Source organism: Lepidothrix coronata, unplaced genomic scaffold, assembly GCF_001604755.1.
Source record: "Lepidothrix coronata isolate B3197 unplaced genomic scaffold, Lepidothrix_coronata-1.0 Scaffold7, whole genome shotgun sequence".
Taxonomy (NCBI): Eukaryota; Metazoa; Chordata; class Aves; order Passeriformes; family Pipridae; genus Lepidothrix; species Lepidothrix coronata.
Genome location: NW_016690187.1, coordinates 891,272 through 915,053, shown reverse-complemented (window position 1 = coordinate 915,053; position 23,782 = coordinate 891,272).

The window sequence follows — 23,782 nt, the reverse complement described above, 5'->3', positions numbered from 1 at the left end:
AATTATTTTGAGAGGAGATTGGTTCCAGGCTCATCTTGTGTGATTTTTCTGGTGTAGGCACATGTGGGGCTCAGCTCCGATCTGAGGTATGTTATCTACATAGTAGGTCTAAGCCGTAGTTTAAGAGGTACTAACCCCTTCCCATTTGCCCTATTATTAAATAGCAACCTCAGTAAAAGATCATATCATTGTGCAATTTCAAAAAAGCACAAATTATCACTTTTTTCCTGATTCTTTGCAGGCTAGTACAAACGAAGGTTTGGTTGAGTCCTTTGACCATCACAGCATCTTTTCTGTGAGAGCTGGCCTGGACCTTTTGCCATTGTCACTGAAAATGAAACACATTATGTGGTAGCACTGCAAAAGAGTTATTTCTGCTTAATAGTCTGATCAGAGATGGCAGTCCTTGCTTCCCAGGGAAGGTGTAATCTTCTGGTAATACTCAGGTACACCCGTGGTACTTTCTAGGAGAAATAGCCTTATGTACATTAGAGGCTACATCTATATTTCCATGTTAGCATAGATTTCAAACATATTTCTCCTGGTGGCCCATAAAAATAGCCCATTCTTTGGCTCATGTTCTAGATGAGAGAGGCTCTAGTCAGAGAAATTTGAGTTCAGGATTTTATGCTCTCCTCTGAGAGTAGATGCAACTGTCTTGCACAATTTGTCACTGAAAACTTGAGTTTTGTCTTGCACATGTTTACCAAACACAGCGTCAATGCAGAAATACTTGGGAAAAAATCACGCTCAGCACGAGTTCAGGTGTGGTTCAGAATGATGCATTTGAATTTTAAAAGGCATTCTTAATGCTCATTAACTGCAGAGGTTTTGTTGTGTCTCCCCAAACCAAGACACATTGCTGCTAAAAATTGCTTGGTTCTTGAGGTCTGGTTCAGCATATGAGCAGCATGGACTATGAAGGACTATAGTTCAAAATAACTGCTGATGAAGAAACTTCTGTGGGAAACTTGCCAGGCTTATAAAACGAAAAGATACCATAGCAGAATATAAAAACAGATAAATAATAAATTACATCTTCGTCTGGAGCTGTGGAGTGTGCTAGTATTTACGGTTTTGAAAGGTTTTATGGAGAAAATATTTTATTTTTTATGTTGTGAAATATATAGCAACATAAAAATGTAATGGTTGGCTTAACCTATAAAGAGTTTTCTAATCAGTAAGTTCCTGACAGAAGGTGGAATTTGTATCTCAGTGCAGAATTTATTTATTTTTTTCTTTTCCTTTTAATTTTAGAAGTTCAGGATGCCTTGAAGTTGCCTGACGTTATAGGATAAATTTTCAAAGCTCCATGCAGGAGAGATGCCAACATGAAAAACATCAAGCAAACACTGAGTTATGTTTGTGCATCTCCTGTGTTGTGTTTTGATAATTTCTCCCATATATCTGCATAAAGATAGGGTTTGCAAGCACAGTGAAATTATAGATTGAGCTGGTTATTTTCCTTCTTCCGTGTTATGTGGAAATTAATAAAGTAATTAAATGTTACATTTACTGTTCATTGAATTACTCGGTTGTTCGGTAATTATTAGCATGATTACAAAGTGACATAAACAACCGTGTGGCTCAAATGTGCAATTATGTTCAATATATGCTGAGCTGACACACACGGAACATATTTCGCTGATTTTGCAGGCAATTAATAAGTGCTCACGCAAAGCGACTTGTACTAAGAGCTGTAAATAATGCAACAGAGTCCATTTTTTGTTCAACTCTCACTTGTGCTTGTACTGAGGCACGCTGCTAGTGAAGTCAAACAGAGACAATTTAACTTGTTCATTGCTAAATGTAATTTAAGCGGACAATAAAGGCAGTTCTGCTCACTGCTTACTGTCTTGCTGTTTTGTCTCTCCTGCTGGGACACTTGTATATAATGTCACACTGTACTAAGAAAGTGTTAATATTGGATTACTGAGGATTTCAAAGAATTATGTGATTCTGGCATTTGGTCTTGATTTTCCTTGTAATGTAGCCATGATTCTGTGAAGAGAAGTTTTCTATGTTTGCACATGGAAACATTCATGTTATTCTTTCCTATTTTCTGGTCTATTTACTGTAAAATAGGATTACACGTGACTGACATTACTATCTTGTTGCACTGGTTGTAGGAGAGACAGTGTTCTGCCATTTCCTGAAACAATTTTTGAAAAGACAGCAGTTGCTCATCAAAAATGAATGAAGCCATGACTCACAAGGTTGAACCACAGCTAACCCATAACCCATAGCCATGTAGTATTTTGTAAGAGAGGTCAGCCACAACTAAACACTTTTATACTGGACATCTGGCAGTATATCATTGCAAGGAACAAATAAACACTCATACATCTTCTTTAATGTATCTGACTGTGAATACTGAGACAATCTCAACTCTGCTCTGTCTTTAACTGCACTGGCTTTAAGCTTGATTTTGCTAGCTGCATGCATATTAAAGAGTTACTCTAGGTAGCAAGGGTGTCAGCAGGACACATAGTCTTCTTCTATAGTCACTTGAATTATGCAGAGCAGAACAATCTATCCTGATACTTCACTCTTTCTCCTTCTTTTCCTTTTTCTTCCTATATCCATTCTACACTGTGCTGAAATTTTATGCTTTTTGTTGCAGTCAAGTGTTTGGCAGTTAAAGGCTGTGTATAATCCATTCATATGTCTCGCCACACTAGTTATTCCAAGTGGGCTGGTGGGGAGATAAAGAAGAGTAGCATAAAACTAGGACTGTACGTGTATGTTACAGACATTTTCTTCCCAAAAAACACTGGAACTTGTGGGATCGCCTGACCTTGAAGCAAAATCTTCCACCAGTGCCGCAGCACAGTGAGTTTTCTTCACTCTAGGCTGATGAATTCAGCCATATTTTCTGCATCGGCTCAGTAATGCCTATACATCGTGCATGTTTTGCTGCTAGTGCAGGTCCAGGTGCTACTGTGGATTTTGGTGTCACCAGTTACTGGTCTTTCTTTGGTCCCTTCATCCCTTTGAGTTATTTCCTGAAGAACTTGAGAAGGCTGATTTATGAGAGTATTTGGCTTATGCAGAGAAACAAAGGAGGAGGAAGAAAGGAAAGAAGCAGCTTGGTTATGTGTCCCAGATAGCTTTCTATGTGAAAAGAGTCAATGCAATTCCAGGAAAAACACTCTGATCCCAAGACTTCCTTGTCAATGTGAATGAAACCACTGTGTGTAAATTGCCAGTATTGCTGTGCTCTGCTGTGCTGCACACTCAGTGTGACCTTCAGGCCTGTGTTGTGCAGCACAAACCTCTCGGCTGCAGGATAAACACAGCGAACTCAGCCTAACAGAGGAGTCTGTGGCAGGTCCCACTGGGTCCCACCACTGCCTCACCTGCACGGCCTGGCCTTTATCTAGGAGCACAGCAAGAAGTTGCCATGTGAACATCCTTGTTGTTTGTCAGTGGAAAGGATGAATAGAGTTGTTTCCTTGTAAGAAAAGTCACATAAGTTGAACGACAAAGGGTGGAATCTCTTCTGTGGACAGGGTGTGCTGCATGTAGATCAGAGAGAGGCCCCTTGGACGTTAAACCTCTCTCGGTTCCTACTATCTAAAGGAACATAAAATTATCTATGTTAATTTCTTCTTATAATGCTAGCTCTAATAAATAGCATTCTGAATTGTCCTTCACAAAGCCTGGGAGGCTTTCTTAGTGCAGTCAAAACCGACTGGGACCTCCTGGTGCAGAACGCCCTCACACTGGGGGATCAAAAGCAAGAAAATGATGTTCAAGTGAGATAACTTGAACATCATATATAGTTTTGTACGAACTACTAATCTGCACCATGACTTGGCACAATAAACCCTAGGTTAAGGTATTCCCTGTATATTGTCAGCTGCAACAAGTGAACAAGTATAATGGACCTAGCCAGGTTTTATTGAGTCCTGATTCATTAAGAGGTAAAGAGGCAGACAGGCTACAGCAAGGAAGTAGGATAAGCCATGCAGGGTATAATGCTCAAATTCAATGCCAGGAAGCAGCTTCTGTGCAGATGAAAAGACAACATTCATCCTGACATTTCTCATGCTTTTTTTCAGATTTTTTTTATATCGTGGCAACCTGTGCTATTGGAGGCAGAAAATGGATGGTCTGAGTGGAAACACTTTAATAAAAAGGGCTTCTGCTACTGCCCTGCTCTGCCCTGCTGGGTACACACATTGTGGTATTGTATTAAACCTTCATAAAGTGCTGTTGCCCTCCTAGGTCCGTGGCTTTTCCTGCGGGCTTGTAAAATGGTTTGCACACGGGCAGTTTTAGAACAATACAATCAAGGTATGTAAAGGAGCTTGCAGTCAAGCAAGTAGACCAAGGCTGTGGACCAGATTTAAAGAGTCAGATTTGTCTCTGAATGCTGAGGGGAACAGAGGAGAAACTTGTGAAGAAAGAAAGTCATGTTACATGAATACTGACCCAGTTTCTGGGTTCATTTTCTAATTGCCATGTTCTTGTTTGTAAAGTGCTTAGAAAAGCAGAAACAAAATTCATTGTTTGTTCTTCTTTCACCCCTTGCCTTGCTTTATTTTCTCAGCACTATGGTGTGGCAAACAGAGACAGGGATGAAAAACCTCTGATCTAGCTGTTTCTCAAAAACAGCAACCACATCCAGTGCTTGAGAGTTTGCACTCCAATTCTGATGGAGGTATCAGGAAATGGAGTCATCATATTTGTTTTGCTCACAGGATAACTCTTTCAGCTTTTTGGTGATATTTGTGTGAATGCTTTCCTTAGCTCTTTTCTGCAGACTCCAGCAAAGTAGTCCCTTGCACTCTTAGAAGTTCATACTGATCAGTCCTGTAGATCTTTACCTTACCTTTACCAGGCAAGCTTTCCTTTCAAGTGGTCTCTATGTCTTTTTCCTTTAGTGAGTTATTCCTCTGCTCATTTTACTGAGGTATTTGCAAACTTTGTGCCTGCTCAGTGGGCTGACAGAAAAACAGGGCTTAACACACGCTTTGGTCACTGATCACATTTCTTTCTGGACACCTTTTTAAAAAAAATGATGGCAAACAGATATGGAAAGTTCAGAGGATACAATTGTTGGTGTTATGATGATGTCACTTCATCCAGTTGTTTTTTAGTAGACAAACACAGTGTCACCTTTAGATGGTTCTTTGATATACCAAACACCATCTTCCATTAATTTCTGTGGGAACAAAGTGCACTCAGTATAATGTAGGTTTGGCATTGGAGTCAACAGGAATGATTTTTTTGACCTCAGTTTGCTCTGGACTGGGTCCATGGTGTCCAGCAGTGAATTTATGGTGCCATCTAAACCCTTCAGAGTATGCATGAGTCATCTCCATGGTACTGAGGCAATCTCAGTAAATAAGAAGAGACAGCTTCCTTCTCAACAGGTGAACCAAATCCCCAAAGTAAATTTTTTTTTTCCCAAGGAAGCAAAAGGTTAATTTGAACTGCTCGTGGTCTTCCATGAATCAAATGAAGTAATCCCATGCCTGAGGTTTAAAAGCATCTGTAAATTAGAAGGGTGTAGTGTGCAGATCAAAAAGAGGGTTATCAAAGATTAATAAAAAGAGAGAGAGGCAAGAGAGAGAGAGAGAGACTCTGCTAGAAACTCTCTCACAACTCCAACTAACCTGGAGAGTATAATTCACCTACTTGGGGTCTAGTTAGCGCACACTGTACTATAAAGCCCAGGGCAACAATACAAAAAACATCAAAAGGAAAATATAAGATAATTTGAGAATGTGAAAAATACAGTCTGTGAAAAACAAAATGACGAATGAGTCAAAGAGAAGAGAACATATGGGGAAAAAAAAGGAAAAATCTAAGAACAAAAGCTCTCGGCTATTTTATCCCATATGAAGCCTGGTTATTTTTTTAATGCCAGCTCTATTTTAAAGGCAAATGATATAATGAAAAGAAGTACCAGTGGAAAACCAGGATTTTTCTGGAAAAGGCATTCATTAGATGCATTAAAAAAGTGATTTCTCAGAAAAAAAAATGCTGGTCATGCTAAGGGAAAAACCTTGTATCACAGAAGGAGCAGTGAAGACTGTGAAAACAACCCATTTTGCATTCTCAAACAGTGATGGAAATTTCCCCAGGCCATATTAAATTGCCGTGCATATGCAGGAGATTGTTTATGTGTCCTAATTTTTAGCACGTAACTAATGTCCTCTACACCCTCCTATGCTTAGTGTTAAACAGTGTGCATTAGTTCATGCCATAACATCCGGGGTACTGGACAGTGCTTAGGAGCTAGTGTATAAGGCAGAGAGTAGTTTCCTTTCCCAATAGAGATGTTACAACAGTCCCCAGAAAGGCAAGGCTTTAATCTTGCAAGTTCTTGCATATGCTTTACGTGGTCCACTTGAGCAAAAGCCATGTTGTCTCTGCTAAGATAGAATCTTTCATAATGAAAAACCCACACTTCTGCTTTTGAAACATCACATTTCAATTACTTTGCATGCTTGCCTCTGGTTAAAGTTTTATTGAAGTGAACAATCTTCAGGAGCTCATATTTTGCACAACAATCTGTGTTGCCAAGCAGCAGTTGGAAGAGCAGAAGAGGGAGCAGAAAACCAAAAGACAATGTAAAAGCAATTTCAAAACACTGTAGAAAGGTGAGAAAAATCTCATACCCAACTTGTTTTTTCATAGATAATTATTTATGATTGAAAAGCGTGGGGAGAAAATATTAACATCTGATTTGGAACAAGCAGATCCAAATGTTACATCTTACAGTGGCTGTAACAGTGCCAACCTGCCAAGGCTGCAGCTGCATGAAGGTCCTGGACAGATCAGGGGAGTGTTGGTGGCACTCAGTTCCCAGCTGCTCTCTCCCTGCCGAGGTGGAGTGGCTCTGTGCTAAACATTTCACATCACCACTAACGACAGCAGAGCAGTTTCATAGAAGAGGGAATAGATGGCATGAGGAACAAAACACACTGCAAAGATCTGCATATTTCATGGGTTCTCATTTTCAGTGCAAGTCCCAGTACATAATGCTCTGATGTATCTTCCTTCTGAGACTTTGACATGAGAGAGCACATGATCTTAGATTGTTTTATCACAGACAGCAAATGCTTTTTCAAGGGTTTTGTCTTAGCAAGCAGATAAAGGCCGTGAAGAGTGTTGTGTGTAAGCCCTCACTGCTGGTACCCAGCAGCAGCAGGGTGCTGTGGTCCATCAGTACCTGCAACACTGAAAGGCTCTGGCCCATTTTCCCCTTTTATTCCATCTTAGCTGAGCTCTACTGGTTTGTCTGCTCCTCTGGGGTCAGAGCCTGTCTACCCATCTCCTATTACTGAGTGCATGTATAGGGCAAACCAGTCAATAGCCTGGTTCTGCATCTTTATCAGTTTAGTCCCCTTAATGCTGATGTTTTTGGGCAAGTTTGAAAAGGCTGCATTCAAGTCAGCAAATCTCCAGCCTAGTAGTTTTGCTTTATTTTCAGGTGATCTTGTAACTTATCACAGATTTAAACAATCCTTCTTGTCCATCACTGGAAGTTCTTTCAGTGACCAGGAAAAGGATGGTTTCTCCCTCCTTCAAATCTATTAGTAAAGCTGTGATCTATTGCCTGTGCAAAAAGTGTCCTCTTGCCTAGATGAGCATTGGACTGGATCCTTGAAGGAGAGCTATTCTTGCCTCAGACTCTTTAGGTACCTTTGTTTGTTGTTGAACTTGCCTGCAAACTGCTGGAAAACCTGATTAGTACAACAATCATAATTGTGCAGATTGAAGTCATGTTGGTGAGTCATCAAGTAACAACATTAGTGAATATGTTCAGATTTTTTCCCCTCTAATATGATGCTAATTTATTGCTGAAGCATCTTATTTGATTGCTTTATGTGTCAATAATTGAAAATAGTGATTTGAATAAGGGACCCAGTGGCTCAATTACAAAACTCTATTAGTAACCAGGGAAAATATAAATATAATGCAGCACAATGGAGATAACAGGTAATTAACTTTTAAAAGTGCACTTGAATCTGTCATTCAGTTTTCAAAAATATGGTGAATAACAAATCAAAACATTTGTCCCACACCATTACTATCAATTCAATTAAAGCCTAAAACAACTTTCTTCTCATCATGGCTATTCTGAAAGCTTTGAAAGCTGCTGCATTTCAGCATTCCCATTCATGTTCTTCAGCTTCTAGAAATTTTTCATTTCAGAAAACAACGAAAAACTGGAACATAAACTACTATAAACTTTTTATTTCAAGAAAAAGTAGTTTCAAAGTTTTATATCTACATTAATCATCAGCTGTCAGTTAAATTGTTAAATAGGCCAATTCTAAATACACCAATATTTCACTGCTGGCATTTTGAATCTGCAGTTAAATCACCATTCATTCATTCTATAAGCCAACAAATATTATTCCTATTTTCTGCAGTGAAGTCATGTTCCTAATTTCATCTGAGCCTGCACTGAAGTTATGTGCAGCATAGACAGCCCAGGTGTCAGCACATGAAACAATTCTTGCTGTATTTTGGATACGGTGTAATAGCAAGATTCCACCTGCTGGAAAAGATCTATCAGTGCAGCAACGGTTCTGTTTATTTGTAGCCCAGGTTTTTCTTTGTTCCTAAGCTTTTATTGATTTTTCTTTTCTCGCTATTGTGTTTTGATTGCACAAATACATGCAGAGCTCAATATGCATCTGGAGAGGTATTTGTTATTTATACTGCATGTGATTGCCAATCTAATCATAAAACTTCAGTCATCCAGCCAGGGAGCAGAAACAGTCTCTCACAAGCCTGACTTCCATTTATACAATGTGCTCCATGCATAGATGAAGCCAGAACCCTCTAAATGGGCACAGACTGGATTATGTCTTAAAAGAACTTTGTACTCCTGTGGAAGATGTTTAAGCCATAAGCAGCAGAGTTGCAAGGGGACTGCCCTCCAAAACAGACCCTCCAGTCCATTCCACTTCCCTCACTCCTAATTTTGCCAGCAGGTTTGTCCAACAAATGCTTCTCATACAGCTTTTGTCCTGAAGGTAGGTGTGGAATGAGAAAGACATCTGCCAGTGCATGGGTTCTGTGGCATTTTTTCCAAAGGTAAAGAAACCAGTGTCTGGCAGTGATATGCTCAGTATGGAGGGCTGGGGGAATACATTAGAGGGACTGTTAATGTCATAAGAGCAGAAATGACATTGGCATGCAACAGAATTATAACCTTTTTTAAAATGTGGCTTTTACGGTCACATATTTAAACAATGTATATTTGATATGAGGCTGCTTCTTAAAGATCTAATTTTACCTAAAATTTTGACTACATGCCATTGAAATTTTGGTTCTAAGGTGCCTGATACTGTTTGAAAATTATATAAGTACCCTTGAGATTTTTAGTCCACAAATCATGGTAGTTTTCAAACCAAATTCTCGTCTTTGGAAGTATTAATGGGGCCTTTCGCACAGGAAGTGCTTATTTTTGTTGCAGTTGTGACAACAATAAAAGAGAAATTGAACAGGTTTTGTTCAGCATAGAGAAAAGCCTTGATTTGACATCATTAAATAGTTTCAATCAACAGGAACATTCAGCATCTTGCAGAATAATCTAATGTTTCCTATTCCAAGTATTGATGAATAACAGCTCACAAATTTGGAGTGACACATCCTCACTCTGATTGTAATTGCCATCGACTACTTTTGAAAAGTGAAGGCCACAAGCCTGTGTGTTTGTACACCTGCTAAAGAAACCCAGTCTCTCAACAATAGTCTGATTATTCATCTGCACAGCTGAAGCTCATCTTTAACTAAGGAGAGTTTAAATAGCTCATAATTCCACAAACTACAATATCAGTGGCTGCATGTTGCTGGGTAGGATAAGATTCACCTGTCTTCATTGACTGCCCTAATCCACTGTAAGGATAATAGTAAGTATATGCACATAATTTTCTAATGTGGGATAATTAAAAAGTGTAAATGAAAAACCCTACAAAGAGGCAGGCATTATTTTCACCAATGTGTTGTTAGCTCTAGAGTAGCTCTATCTCTAGTTAACATACATTACATGTTTTTGTGCATGATTATACTCTATTTAATGTATAGTGTCTAGGTTGATGACACTTTTTTCAATAAATAAACTAAGCACAAAGAGTTGTGCTGTTCTCCTATTCACCTTATGAACCCGTGTAAAATACCAGGGGCCTGTGTTACTGAGTCAGCATTGGCTAATAAAAGTGGCTGAAAACTTCATTTTAGTTTGGATGAAACATAGATTAGGTTAAACAGACAATTGGTCATGATCTTGGTCTAATGAAGGTTTTTGGATGTGAAGGCATGGAATGAAATCAAATCAGCTGAACTGAGGCTTATAGTTAAGGGAATAGCTATGTGAGGTAAGAGCACAGGGGTTATTTTCTTGGAATTAATTTGATAATAAATTTATGAAAGTAATTTTTTTTTAAAAATTTGAAGGCCCAGGAACTCTTCTTTGAATCCAAAACCATGCTTGAACATTATTATTAGCTACACTAATTCTATGTTTAGACTTAAAGCCTATTTTTTGTGATGAGCTGGAATAGATTTCAGCATCTTCTTGCCTATCATTAATGACATTTCATTCTAAACAGTTAAAGCTTCCAGTTAGGAATCTGCTTTGGGCTGAATGTACAATCATTCAGGTTGGAAAAGACCTTCAAGATCATCAAGTCCGGCTTTTGACCAAACATCACCTTGTCAACTAAATCATAGCACTAAATGCCACAGAGCTGTTTCTTGAACACTTCCAGAGATGGTGATTCCACCACTTCCCTGGGCAGCCTGTTCCAATGCCTGGCCACCCTTTCAGTGAAGAAATTCTTCCTGATGTTTAAACTGAAACTCCCTTTGTGCAGTGTGAGGCCGTTTCCTCTTGTCCTGTTGCTAGTTACCTAAGAGGAGACTGACCCCCTTTCAGGTAGCTTTAGAGAGTGATGAGGTCAACATGAACTAAACCATAATATTCTGAAATAATTTGGAAAAAATCACAACAAACAAAAAGAACCCCACCAAAACCAAAACACGATGAAGTACTTGAATCCTCAAAATGCTTTGTTCCTCTGTGTTCTCAGGACTGTATTTTGTCTCTCATTTTTATCCTTCTGCTGCATATTCTAAGACAGTATTAAATATAGAGGGTTTAAAATAGTTGGAATAACAACTGTTACAAAATAAAAACATTTACTTCTTGTAAGTTCAAAAACACTACCACTCAAAAATGGTGAGCGGTTTATATTTGTCTCTAGCAAAGGTGCTAGAAAGCAGTTCACAGTGGGTCAATATTTTGAGTAAGATTATGTAGAAATTGGTTATTTTATCCAACATAACCATTTTGTAGTCTGAAATCTGATTCCAAGGCTGTTTGTAACCTGGAAAGTTTGCAATGGCTGAGCATATACTACATGCTGGGTAACTGTTACTAATTCTTTTTGCCCTGGAAAAGAAAAGAAGGGTAAATAAATACTCCTTCTATATTAATGAATCAATAAATCTATTAGCTTCAGTTTAAAAGTATACCAACAATCTTGAGAGTTCAAAGACAATCTTCCGTAAATTGTGTGAACGTGACTAATCCCAAGGTGTTGTGCAGATGAAACGCTGGGTCTTACATCCATAAATCTAGAGTTATCCCTTTGTTATCATTTGCTCTTCCAACAGGAATAATTTGTTACAAATTAAGCTCTAGCAAATTGCCTTGCTATCTTTGCTGTACAATGAGTTCTTCCAAACTATGTGCACGTGTAGGTTTGGAAAGGTTTACAAAGATTGATGTGATGCAGTAGATGTGCATCAATAAGCTGAGATTGCTACATGTGATTGTTTTATAACAATTATCACAGATATTTTAAAGGCAGCTTCTCTTTCTTTTGTGAAATGTGGGCTGGAAAAAGAAACACCAGACTTTTAAGCAGACCTTATGATTATGACTAAATAATCTTTCCAGAGATGTTTTCATTTCAGCTTGCACCTGTTAGTCTCAGAAGAAATTAATCTTTCTGTGTTTTCTTTTTTTTTTTTTTTTTCTCCCCCTCAGTCTCTGGTCCCCTATTTGTGTTTGCACCCTCTTTTAGGGCAGGGGTTCACCTCCAGCAGAGGGGCCACACAGACTTTCTGGGACCCATCCTGTGTTTACCCTCTGATGACACCCTGAGGGCTTTCAAGTGATACTGCTCTCTTTCAGCTCCCAGTCATGCCCTGACAGAAATATTTAGTGTGCACATTTGTATCCTTTCTTCCAGAATACTTACTCACTTGTCACAAGACTGTCATACCCATCTCAAACAAAAATATATGCCCTCAGGAGCAGGATAATCTCCTGAGTGAGCCAGCCCAGGGTTTGAAAGGGTGAGTTATTCCCATGCTGGCTCTGGCCACAGGATGTCAAACTTGCTTTAGCATTTGCAGGCAACGCAGATTCTTGTGTAGCACCAGGCTTCACTGAAAAGGCTTGTTTTGTCTGTTTATATCAGCTTGCCAGCTTTAAAAGAAAAGATTCTGTTGTTGTCCTTTTTTTTATGGATTCTGATAGAGGTACATTGTCTCTGTGATCCTCCAAGCTGTTACAGCTTAGCTAGGCCTTATACTGCTGCTCAGGACCCTTCAAAGAGGATACCTGCTGCACTGGCCCAGGCACTGCTGACCCCTCAGTTCTTCTGGAAATCAAATCTGCACTCTTAACCTGATTGTTCAAAGTCAGAGGTAGATTAAAAGATTATACATATAGTTCTGCCTGAGCTTCACTGGGAAAAGTTCAGCGGGGGCAGGATTAGGACTGAACATTTGCACATTATGAAAGCAAAAGTGATGCCTGTAGGGCCACCTAGAATATCCCAGCATTTTGAATGACATTGATTTCCTGCTGTGTGCACATGCAAAACCTGCACCTCTGCAGTAAGAAAGAGAGCATCATATTTATTCTGTGCCTAGAAAGCAAATCAGCCTGCTGGCTCCTTAAGATGCACATTACATTTATGTCTTCCTCTAGGAATTAATGAAACTCCAGGAATTATGATTGATATGGAGTGATTTATGAATGTCCATCACAGTTAGTCATTTTGCTTGTTGAGGAGGTTTCCAGGTTTTATGAATGCTGCTTTTGCAGGTTCATTGCCTCTTATATATGAACAATAAATGCCCTGTTTCATGGTGGGAAAAATGGCTTGATAAAAAAAAATAAAGGCAATGTCATAAGGAACATTTATAAACAACTTCAGTGTAAAGCTGTGATCTGATAATGGCTATTCAGAAAAAATGAAAAACTGTCACACTGGAAAGAGTATAGTCCTTCAGAGGAGAGCAGTGATATATAACAAAAAACAGTACTCATATTGTGGATTGGGAACTTGCTGCTTGACCCTACTTGCTATAAAGTTTGATCCTTCAGTCTCTGATCTTTCACACTTAAAGTCAGTGACTGGTTTTTGATCCTACTGTTAAGTAAATCACAGAACTTTGCTGGAACTAATCTTTGGCTCTGTATGTCAAATTAAACATGTGTGCGAAGTATTGACAACAGGGAGCCAGAGCCCACTTGAATTGAAACATTCAACAGTGAATCATGGAGTGGAAGAGCCTTTGTGGTATTTGCTTTCACTGAGAGATGGATGGTTTTTGTAAGCTCAATATGTTTTTTATCCCAAGGCAAGCATTCAGTGATTGTGGTTGTGTTTGCAGTGTTGCATGGGCCTGACAAACCCAGCCATACTCAATTCCACACAATGAATTTTCCCCTAATTTCATCGGTCTGGGATTTTGATTCTTCTCTGAGAACTAATCCTAGAAAAAAAGGGTCTCATTGGCTAGGTTTGTAGTGATCATCCCTGCCCTAACTAGTTATATATTCTGATTTATCAGATTTGGACTGCAGACCATATCACAAAACAAATATGTGAAACAGTATAACTGTAATGAAAACACCTTTCTATCTTTCATGCTTGTTTACTTCCATTAAATATAATAAGGAATAATGGTCTGAAGTGGTCTGGGTAGCATACCTCCCTAAAATATTGTACTGACTAGCCTTGAAAAGAAAAAGACTTACAGAGATATTGTTCTCATTGTTAGCATAGAGCTTTTGGCACTGTTTATTAATTCTTTGCAACATGAAGTTGCATAAAGACAAATTTAGAAAGTAATCCTGTGTTTTGAATTTTCTCTCAATCTAATGTCCTTGGGGAAATGAAACACATATTTTAATTGGGATCTGGAGGCTTTGAAGAGATTTGCCATTCAAAATAGCCAACCTCAAAACACTTTTCCTGGGAGGGCAGGGCACAGCATGGAGATGACTGATGCCTTTCCACTTTGGTGTCACTTTTTACACAGGTCGTGGTATTTCTGATACCTAACAAATCACATACAGCCTGTGCACCTGCTTGATCTGGTTCTGCATAATTCTTTGTAACCTGTTTATGAAATTAACAGTTGTTATTTAAGGGAAGTTAATAAATGCCTAGTCACTGCAACTGTGTCCTAGTTCCTTTAACTCAGTGACTCTTGAAATATATTTCTCTAAACTTTATGCTACTTAATGAGAATTACTTTAATAGCTAAGTCCTGCTTCCTAGTATGTGGGTTTCTCAGTCCTAGGATCCATTAGAGTAAGTAGAAGTGGATATTCATAAAAGCTTACTTTGATTAAAACATTGTGTGAGATATCCTGTGAGTAGGATCAAATTGGATAAAACCCTCCAATAACTGCTTTTTTTTCTGTCATCAGACTGCATGGCTCTGTGGTCTCTGTTTTTGCTCCACACTCTAGATTGTGTATAGGGCAATAAGTCAATGAGGCTTAGAAAGGCTTTTTTAGATGAAAAAGTCATCTTTAATTTCAGTTATAGTGCCTGTTGATCCCCAGAACAAATATTAACTCCTCTAGAGAAGCTGTAGCTTTATGAGCAGAAAAGCTCTTCTAAATTACATTATATACTCACATTGTCCTAATAAGGTGGCATGAAAAGTTAGATGTGAACAGCAGCAGAGATCTAGACTCTGGTGTTCATAACAGAGCCATATATTTTTAATTTTGGTGGTGTTGATGGCTATGTGGTATTCCATGAGCTGGCCTACTGACCACTCATGAGCAGGGAGAGACGTGAGTTTCAAAGCTGTGGGGTAACATCTCTGTGTCTTTACAGCCTGGAAAGAACCAAAATGTGATTGTGGTCTCTTTTGGGGTTTAGGAATGCCTACAAGACAGAGCCTTCTATTAGGAGTCATATAGCTCCATCCAGATGGGTTGTAACGTGGTGTACACAGTCTAAAACAAACAAAACTGGATGTATTACTAATTTTGTATGTAGGAACATGTCTATTAGTTTAGATCGCCAAACGTATTTTTCTACAGGTATTAGAATCTTGATTTTTCTTGCTATCAAGTTTACCATGACATTCCTGTCAATATTACTTTATTCAGCTGAACTTCCGTTTCAACTCCCTTAAAAAGGACTTTCTTGTGTGCAGGGCCGTGCCAAATTCACATGGGGAAATTTGTAGTGTCTGTATTTTTGGTACTTTCTTTGTTTTCTTCCATTTTGGTTTTTCTTCATCTTTAAATGAAGATGTATTTCTGTTATTGCTCTGGAACAACAGTGTGAATTATTGTGAGTTGTGGTTTGTAAACTATTGAACAGCACAAGGAGAAGCTTTATTTCTGTCTTACGAAAACTAGTTTTGGAGATATAACAACTTCAGGCTGTATTGTAACAATGTACAAGTGACTAACTAAAGCCCTTTTCTTTTAACCTCTTCTGCCTTGCGATTTGTGATCCTTGTGACCACAAGGTCCCAGGAGCCAAAATTCAGACCTTATTGAGAGAGATAACAGCATAGGTGAATTTATGTTCTCATTCACTCTCTCACGTGCAAGCAGCAGATCCTATTACTGTTATTTCTTTCCATATTTGAAATACATGTGTTCTATGCTGTCAGATGCAGACTTTATCAAGAAAAGTGTAACCAAAGCTAATCAAAGCACAAGGGGAAGCCAACCTGCTCAGTAGCAGAGGCAAATTAAAGATGTGGTTACATTGCCCTGTGCTGCTTTTGTGAGTAGATGCCACATGGCGAGGTTTTTCATGCAAAATCTTCACAAAACTACCTTTTAATCATTGAATTAATATTGAATTATTGAATTATCTTTCAAAATATAGCATCGTATTGGCCTGAAATAAAGGCCTAAGCTTAGAGTGTCTTTAAGAAGTTTTAATGTTCATTTATATAAGCTATATAGCAAAAAGTAACAATAAAAATATAGCCTTGATGTATACATTGGTATCATTTCACTGATACCAAGAGATCTCTGCTGATTTGCAGGCCTACAGAGTGTGCTTTGTTTGGGACTCTGCCTTCTCAAGGCAATTGTTTGTGTGTTTTAAGAATTAACACGTGAATGTAAACTGTTTAACAGCAAGGTTTGCTCTTTTACTTCCCAAAACCCTCATCTTACTGACATGCCCTGAGATCTTCAATCCTGTAAAATTAATATCAGAGGGCTAAACTGCATGTACATGGGAAGAAATGCTGGAAATGTCAGTAGCACCACCCTCCACCTCTGTTTTTCCTATTACCCAGCATGTTTATTTGAAAAGCAAAGCAAGGCTCTTTCTGTAGAAGCAAGAAGATGGGTGACCCCTGCCCTGAAGGGTTTGTAATCTGAAGATCTGACTGAAAACATATGACAGAAAAAAGTATAATATCTGTATTTTCTCATTCCATGTTTGGGTCCTCTTTAAAAAGAGCTTGGGATCTAACCATGGCAGAAAACCACTCAGGACTGTCAAATAACCTCAGGGAATTTATCTCTATTTCCATGACCGCAATTCAAGTGTGTCAATCTGCAGACTAGGGAGATGTCTCTGTGTCCCTGAGCTCTCCCCTGTGCTGGCATTAATAGTTTAAGAGTTGTACAGGGAACTACCTCATGGAGCCAATGTTGAAAACAATCTGATAATTTTTTGGCAGGTCAGTTTTTCAACCAGACCACTTCCATGGCCCGCTTCCTCCACTGTCACAGTGTCTGCTCTACAGGTTGGCCAAATTCCAAGGAAGGATGGAGTTTCCTTCCTAGTAGCTATCCACACCCAAATGAGATTAACCTGATCATGAGTACACAGATGGAATGCAGGCAGTGCCCAGCGTGCCACAGACACCAGCAGAGTAAATATTAACATGTAGTTCATGAAGGTGTTTTTGGCAAGAGCACAGGGAGGAGTATTCTATGGCTAATTTTGTTACCTAGTGAAAGTCAAAGAAGCCTGCAGACCCTAGAATGGTTATCCAATGTCACCTGTGGCCCCTGGGAGTCTGGTGTCAAGGCATTGTGTGATATTAAAGGCCCGCTTTGTGGAGATGTCCAATAACACAAGTGTGGCAAAAAACCCTAAATTAATTTCAGTGAAGTCTGTAGCTGTTGCAGCTATAGGAGTTCAGACATGTAATGCTGGTATCCCTCAGAGCCTCAGAAACATTATTGTAGTGGTGTTCTGGGACAAAGATGGCCAGTACTTTTTTTAAAGTTATGCTTTTTGAAGTCAGACCTGTCATATTTGGGGGCCCAATTTACAGTTTTTGAACAATTATGTTGGCAGCAGAGGGAAAAGACAATCTCTAACTCGATTAAAAAAACAAACCCAAAAAACCTTGTTCCTAGCCTCTGTAGTTTGTATTTCTGCCTCAATACAAACCCAGATCCTGAACTACCTTCCCAGCTCACGCTCCTCCTTGGCTCAGCTGTATCAGTAACTTTGTGTTCCTACCCCTGCATCAGGAGTTTCTCCTGGCTGGGATCTGAGTCTGCCTCCCAGACTAACCACCTTGCTGAAGGGGATGGGATCCTCATCAGTCATCATCCCGTGGCTGACACCACCCTCGCAGACAGATGGAGATCTGAGTCGTCTTAGTCACTAGTCCAAGCTTCAGGATATTTTCCTTCATTTGGGATGATGATAAGTAGAATGATATATTTTTTCCTCTATACTTTTTTCCAACTGCTGTTACAGAATTCTTTTCTGTTGTCGTTAAATAGACAGCCATTCATCAAGCGAATCTGGTGCTTCTCAAAATATCATAAAGCTAAAGGAAAAAAGCATAGGAAGATATGTGGAACTGTTTGTTTAGTTTATCTTTATGTCCAAAATGACTAATTGATTTTAAGTGATGTTTTATAGAAACAGTTGATATCCACAGCAAAAATCTCATGAAACAAATTTCAGCACAGATGGTATTTTGGTTGCAATCAAAAAAAAGTGGCATATAGTAAATGAGTAGAGAAGGTTTCAAATCCAATATAATAAGTCTTGAAAGATAGTTGAAGTAACAATGCTTTATATGTTCAGAAATTAGAAAGCTGGCTTCTGATAGAAGTAACACAAAACCTGGCCCTAAATGTTTTAAACTGACAAATTTACCCTAAAGATACAGGTCAGTGTGGAAGTGAATCTTATGAGTTGAGGGCAGACAGTAGGCCCCTTTCTGAGTAACAAAATTAACCCCTTAGTCTGTACCTAAAAGTATTCTTATTACGCTCTATGTTATGGAAGTTTCCTTTGGAGGAACAATATTGAGATGGTGACAATGTTGATTTTCCGGGTAAAGGGAAATACCTAGGCTGCTTTTAGGCCATGGAACAAAATATTTTTATGTGGTGCAACCTGAACAATTCCAATAGCAGTTCTGAATTAGTACTCCAGGAATAAAGAATCTCTCCTAGTTCATAAGCGCCAAAATACAAAACCAAGCAACACAATAATAAAGCATAAATGTGTGAGTGCAGATATGCCATGTACAGAAGAGGATGTGACAAAGAAGTGCAGTACAGAATTAGAAATGAAGGCTGTAATGGTTAAATAGGCACAACTGGAAAATCTGCCCAGACAGAATGCAATTACTGCCTACTCCTCTGCAGAGAGGCTTGAGAGGATCAGTCTTCATGTAATGTCCTGGGCTAAAAGAAGCACTGAAAGCTGAACATTTCCATGGCTCGAGGGGAAGACTCAGGACATTGTGGGAGAGGATGTCCGATGGATGTGACTAAGAGCAAAGAAACCCCACAGAGCTGCAGCAGTCCCTGGACTGTGGATGATTGGCAGCTGAGGGATTGTTGTGGGAAGTGTCGGACTTCGTGCCACAGCCTTCAGCTCTCCCCTGGCCATCTGCCTTCAGCCACTCCTGGAGATCAGTGACTGAGTTCCCACAGATCTGTGGTCTCACCCAGTCTGCATTTTCTCCTGTTTAGTGACAGGAGATGAAGGTTGTGAAAGGTGCTTAACAGAAACAGTATGTTTAGAGACAAAGTCAGTGTCCTTTTGAGAGGTGGGCAAGGTTGATGTTTCACAGAACTGGGCAGATGTGTGCAAATGATTAGGAACTCAATTGAATATATAATAAATGTAATAAATAAATTTTGCCTTTAATGAATAGAAGCATTTTCGGTTTTGGTCTTGGTAGGCATGGGCTTTGCATACATAGGTATGATTGAAAGGATGAAGTTTGATGGAAAGAAATTAATTCAAACTGATTGGCTCTAGCTTTAAAAACAATACTCTGTCGTAATATATTCAGATTTTATACTGACTCTCCATTAATGATATTTCTTTTACCTATTCCACTGCTGCTGAGGGATATATTATTTTCTGCAAGACTTTGACAGGCTCAGACAAGCATCTGCAATGGGAAATCTTTTACTTCTTGTTATCTGTAGGTTTTGTTAGCTCTTCTAAAATAAATTCAGGACAGTCTGAGGTTCACATTAATTCTTATTCTATATGGATTCAAAAATGAAACAACAATTAAAATAATGTCTATAATGCTAAGGTTACTGATATTGAGAAGATGGCATTTGTTTTGGTTTCAGGATCATTTACAACTTCCATGATAATGGATCTGACATCTAAAGTAATTATTCTCCAAATAAATAATTAAACTGAGTAAAGCAGGGCAATTTTAACTATTTATAGGAGGTGTCCCAAAAGACACTAATGGCAATGATATTTTTTTTCTTTGAGAAAATGGGTTTACAGAATTTCTGCAAGTCATTACACAGGATGGAGAAAAACAGTAATGTCCTGTGCTTTCAACTAGAAGTCCTGAAGTGGCAATCAGTGCTTTTTACTGCAGTTCATAAAATCTCAGTGTTTTATGAAAATTATGATGGAAGTTGGCAAGGTCCAGGCCTTTTCAAGTGACTTCTACTACTTACACAGATAGAAAATTTTCACCCCTTTGATGAAAAACTATAGATCACTAATAGGTAATTGATTTTGGCTAGTATGTTACATTAGCCTTCCTTTGTATCTACTCAAAGAAAAGGAAAATGTTTGACTATTTTATACATCTTCAAATTTCTAAGTCTGAAGGTCCATGCTTGACAGTATATATAGAGCTGTGACAGGAACTTGGTGCCATGGTATTTAGTATTTGTGTCTACATCTGAGGCAGTTACCCATGGATCTCTCTATTACCATTGGATATTTAGTTGTCACCATTGGTAGATGTTAGGATAAATCTAAGCAAGTGTAAACATCTATTTTATGTTAAGATAGCCTGTGTACTAGACTCATTTGCTAGATATCCACTGAATATGAATGAAACCCAGGATAAGGACCCTAGACGTAGAAATGTATAATGGGAATGCACAAAATATGGTGAGTTGATTCACTGAAGTAAAACAAGGATCAGTTTCTAAGATGACCAAGATATTTCTGTTAGAACAGACATGTGAATTTTGGCTTACGTGTATACAGCAGATGCACAGACATTTTAGGATAAGTGCAATATAAAATGCATCACTGTGTTCAAGGTTCATGTAGTAAATTATTCAGAATGCTGCAATTATTTGCATTCCTATTTTATTGCATCAAAATTCCGTTTTCAGTCTCTGGGAAGGGGAATTTTTCTTTGCTATAGGCAGTGTAATGGTACTCTGGGCACTGGTAAGAGAGCAGATAAGAATAAAGACTCTATTAGGATCTTTTGTTGTCTTTTAGTACCACAGGGAACTTTCTCTGAAGCCTGCTAGCCTTTTCATTTTTTTTTATTTTTTTTTTATTTTAGGTAAATCATTACTCATTAAATATAATTAATATCAAGAAGTATGAAAGAACTCATTTTACTTAAACCAATGTCCTCTTGTTTAATCACAAATACTTTGCCAAGAGTTTCTTTGGAATTACAGCATCTCAGGTTTCAAATTAAATCTGACATTTAACCTAGCATTTGGGACACTAAATATATGACTTTCTCTAGAGAGAAACTGTCTGTTCAGTTAAAGTGCTGCTGCACCAGCAGTGACCTGCGAGGAAAAGGAGAACTCCTTGGCAGTCAGCCTCGTTGCAAAGCTGCTTTATATAGCATTTGAAAAACACAAAGTTGTTGATCCTGGGGAATGGTTTCAATCTGCTGTTAAAAAAGATAAGAGCTGGCAGTGTGGCTCAAAGATTTCCTCGTCTCATATCCAGAGCTCACGTTATCTCCTGGCCATCAGAGTGAATGGTGGGAATGTAACCATTGGTTTGATTCCATATAATCCAGCTCTGTGAAAGGGTCCAGGCCACCAACTTGTGAAATCACGAGCGGTGCCTCCCGCACACACCGCGCTGCTGCCTCGGTTTCCAGCGTAATTTGTAGTAAGGGAAAGAAGGGGAATAGTCTTTTAAGTTCCACAAACATTTTAACTTTCATGGCAAAATTTATGCAAAGTAATAATGCTCTTATAGGGAATGAGCCCCGCCCCAAAACTTCCAGTAAAATGCTAAACATTGCAACATGATGTTGGGAATTTTGCGTTTATTTTTTACGTGCCAGTGATGGTCTGAATCAAAGGGACATTTGCTGCCTATAAATCATGTTTGCCATGGTACTTCCCTTGGCAGAGAGCTCACAGTTAGTGATCCAGAATGAGTTAGGATGGTAAGGAAACACTAAAAAATTGGTTTTTTAAGGCATACAAAGACAAATGTGTGTTTCTCCTATTAGTCAGCTCGCCCCTGGTGCTGCAGAGCCATCCCAGACCTACTCACACATGCTGCACATGCAAGTACAAAATTAGGATGATAATGGGCGGACTCCCATGTGCACAGGGCCTGTATGAGATTGTCCTGGCCTCCGAGCCAAAGTTTTGCAAGTTAATTTGAAGCTGAAAGGCTCAATTTGCTTTTGAGGAACTACTGTAAAAGGCAGCAGCCATGCAGATAGGCAGAGCTTGGCATTTCCTGGCCTTTTCCCTCTCATGGATGATTTATAAGCATTTAACTGTTAGGGGTCAGTTATTACTCCCATCTCAATTCTTTTGCAGGTAAGATCATAGTTTTTGGTCTAGCAGTTTTCTCCTTTGACTTATTTTATCAGAACTGGACTGTTAATTAGAGCCAGGGTTTGGCTGTCTTTACTGTGAAATATAATTCTGTTATCAGTGCAACCACATTCTTCCCTAGGTGATTTCCACTTTGGCTTTAATTCTTTTTTTTTTTTTTTTTTAAATCTCGTGAAATATAAAGTATTTTCTTACTTGGGTAAGCTGGATAGCCCTTTGGTCTAAACAGAATTCTTTCATTCTGAGATTTCTGATATGCTAAACCTCTGTGAAAGTTTGATAAAAGGTAGCTTTAAGGCTTTTAATTAATTATGTACAAAAAGTTGACAGTACTCTACTGGGAGGTGTTCCTAATAATCCATGCATGTAATATAGTGGGAACATTGTTTATAAATATAAATGAATTGGAAGGTTTGTAACCTTGGAATAATAGAAGATGAGAAATCAAATCATGGCTGGCAACCTCACAATTAAATGTTCTAAGATTAAATGACCTACTTGAAAGCTACATTTTTATCTTTGTTTTCCAGTAAGTAGAGGAAAAATAATCCCTGTAAGAGCTCCTTTAAGCTCTTACTGAGAGTGAAACAAGCAAATGTTGGTTTTAATATTTCATATCTCCCACAAATGAAAAGACACACTCTTACAGTTTGGCCTAGCTGGAAACACACAGTTCACATGATCCTGAAAGAGAGGGTGGATAAAAAGGGGAAAGACAGTGTCAGTAAACTAGGTACAGAGCATTGGCAGAAGGACACTGAAAGTCTCAGGTAAGCAAAAGAAAAAGGATCACAAACCAGGAAAAGAAGGGAAAAAAAAAAAGCTGTCTGCAGGGCAAGGGTTAAGAATGTTGACAAACCAAAAATGAATTGAAAGGAATAAGGGAACGACCGACCCTCAGATCAAATTCACTTCTGTCACTGCAGCATTTGGGGGATTAAGAATCCTATTACCATTGGCCAGCATGGATTAAAAAGAACCCCACCTTATCATCATCAGTATTGCACCTATTTTGCTTATGCTTGGCAGCAGCAGAACAGACACCTTCTGGGAAAGGTACAGCATATCAGCAGTATGGGACCAGGTCACTCAGAGCTGTGTGTCTGCAACTACTGTTTCACCTCTGATCTGATGGTGCCATTAAAAGGAGCATCCACAATCTGAAAATCACACTTCTGTCCGTTCTCATTAAGCTTAAAAAGAAGCACCTTGATATTCTGGAAGTTAAAGGAATTGGGGGGAAAAAAGAAATCTACTTTTTAGTTCTTTTCTCTCACTGCCTGACTGTTTCAATGAGAGGCTCAACTTCTTCACAGGTTTCTGCACTGATAAAGGGCCATATGTGGCAAAGTGCCTCTAGATCATTGCAGGGAGAAAATTCGACTGAACAAACCATACTTTTCTCCCTGGTGTCCTTTGTTGCATGGAAGTAATAATTTACTGCTGCTCTGCACCAGCAGCAAATGTTTGCTAGGCAGTTCCAAG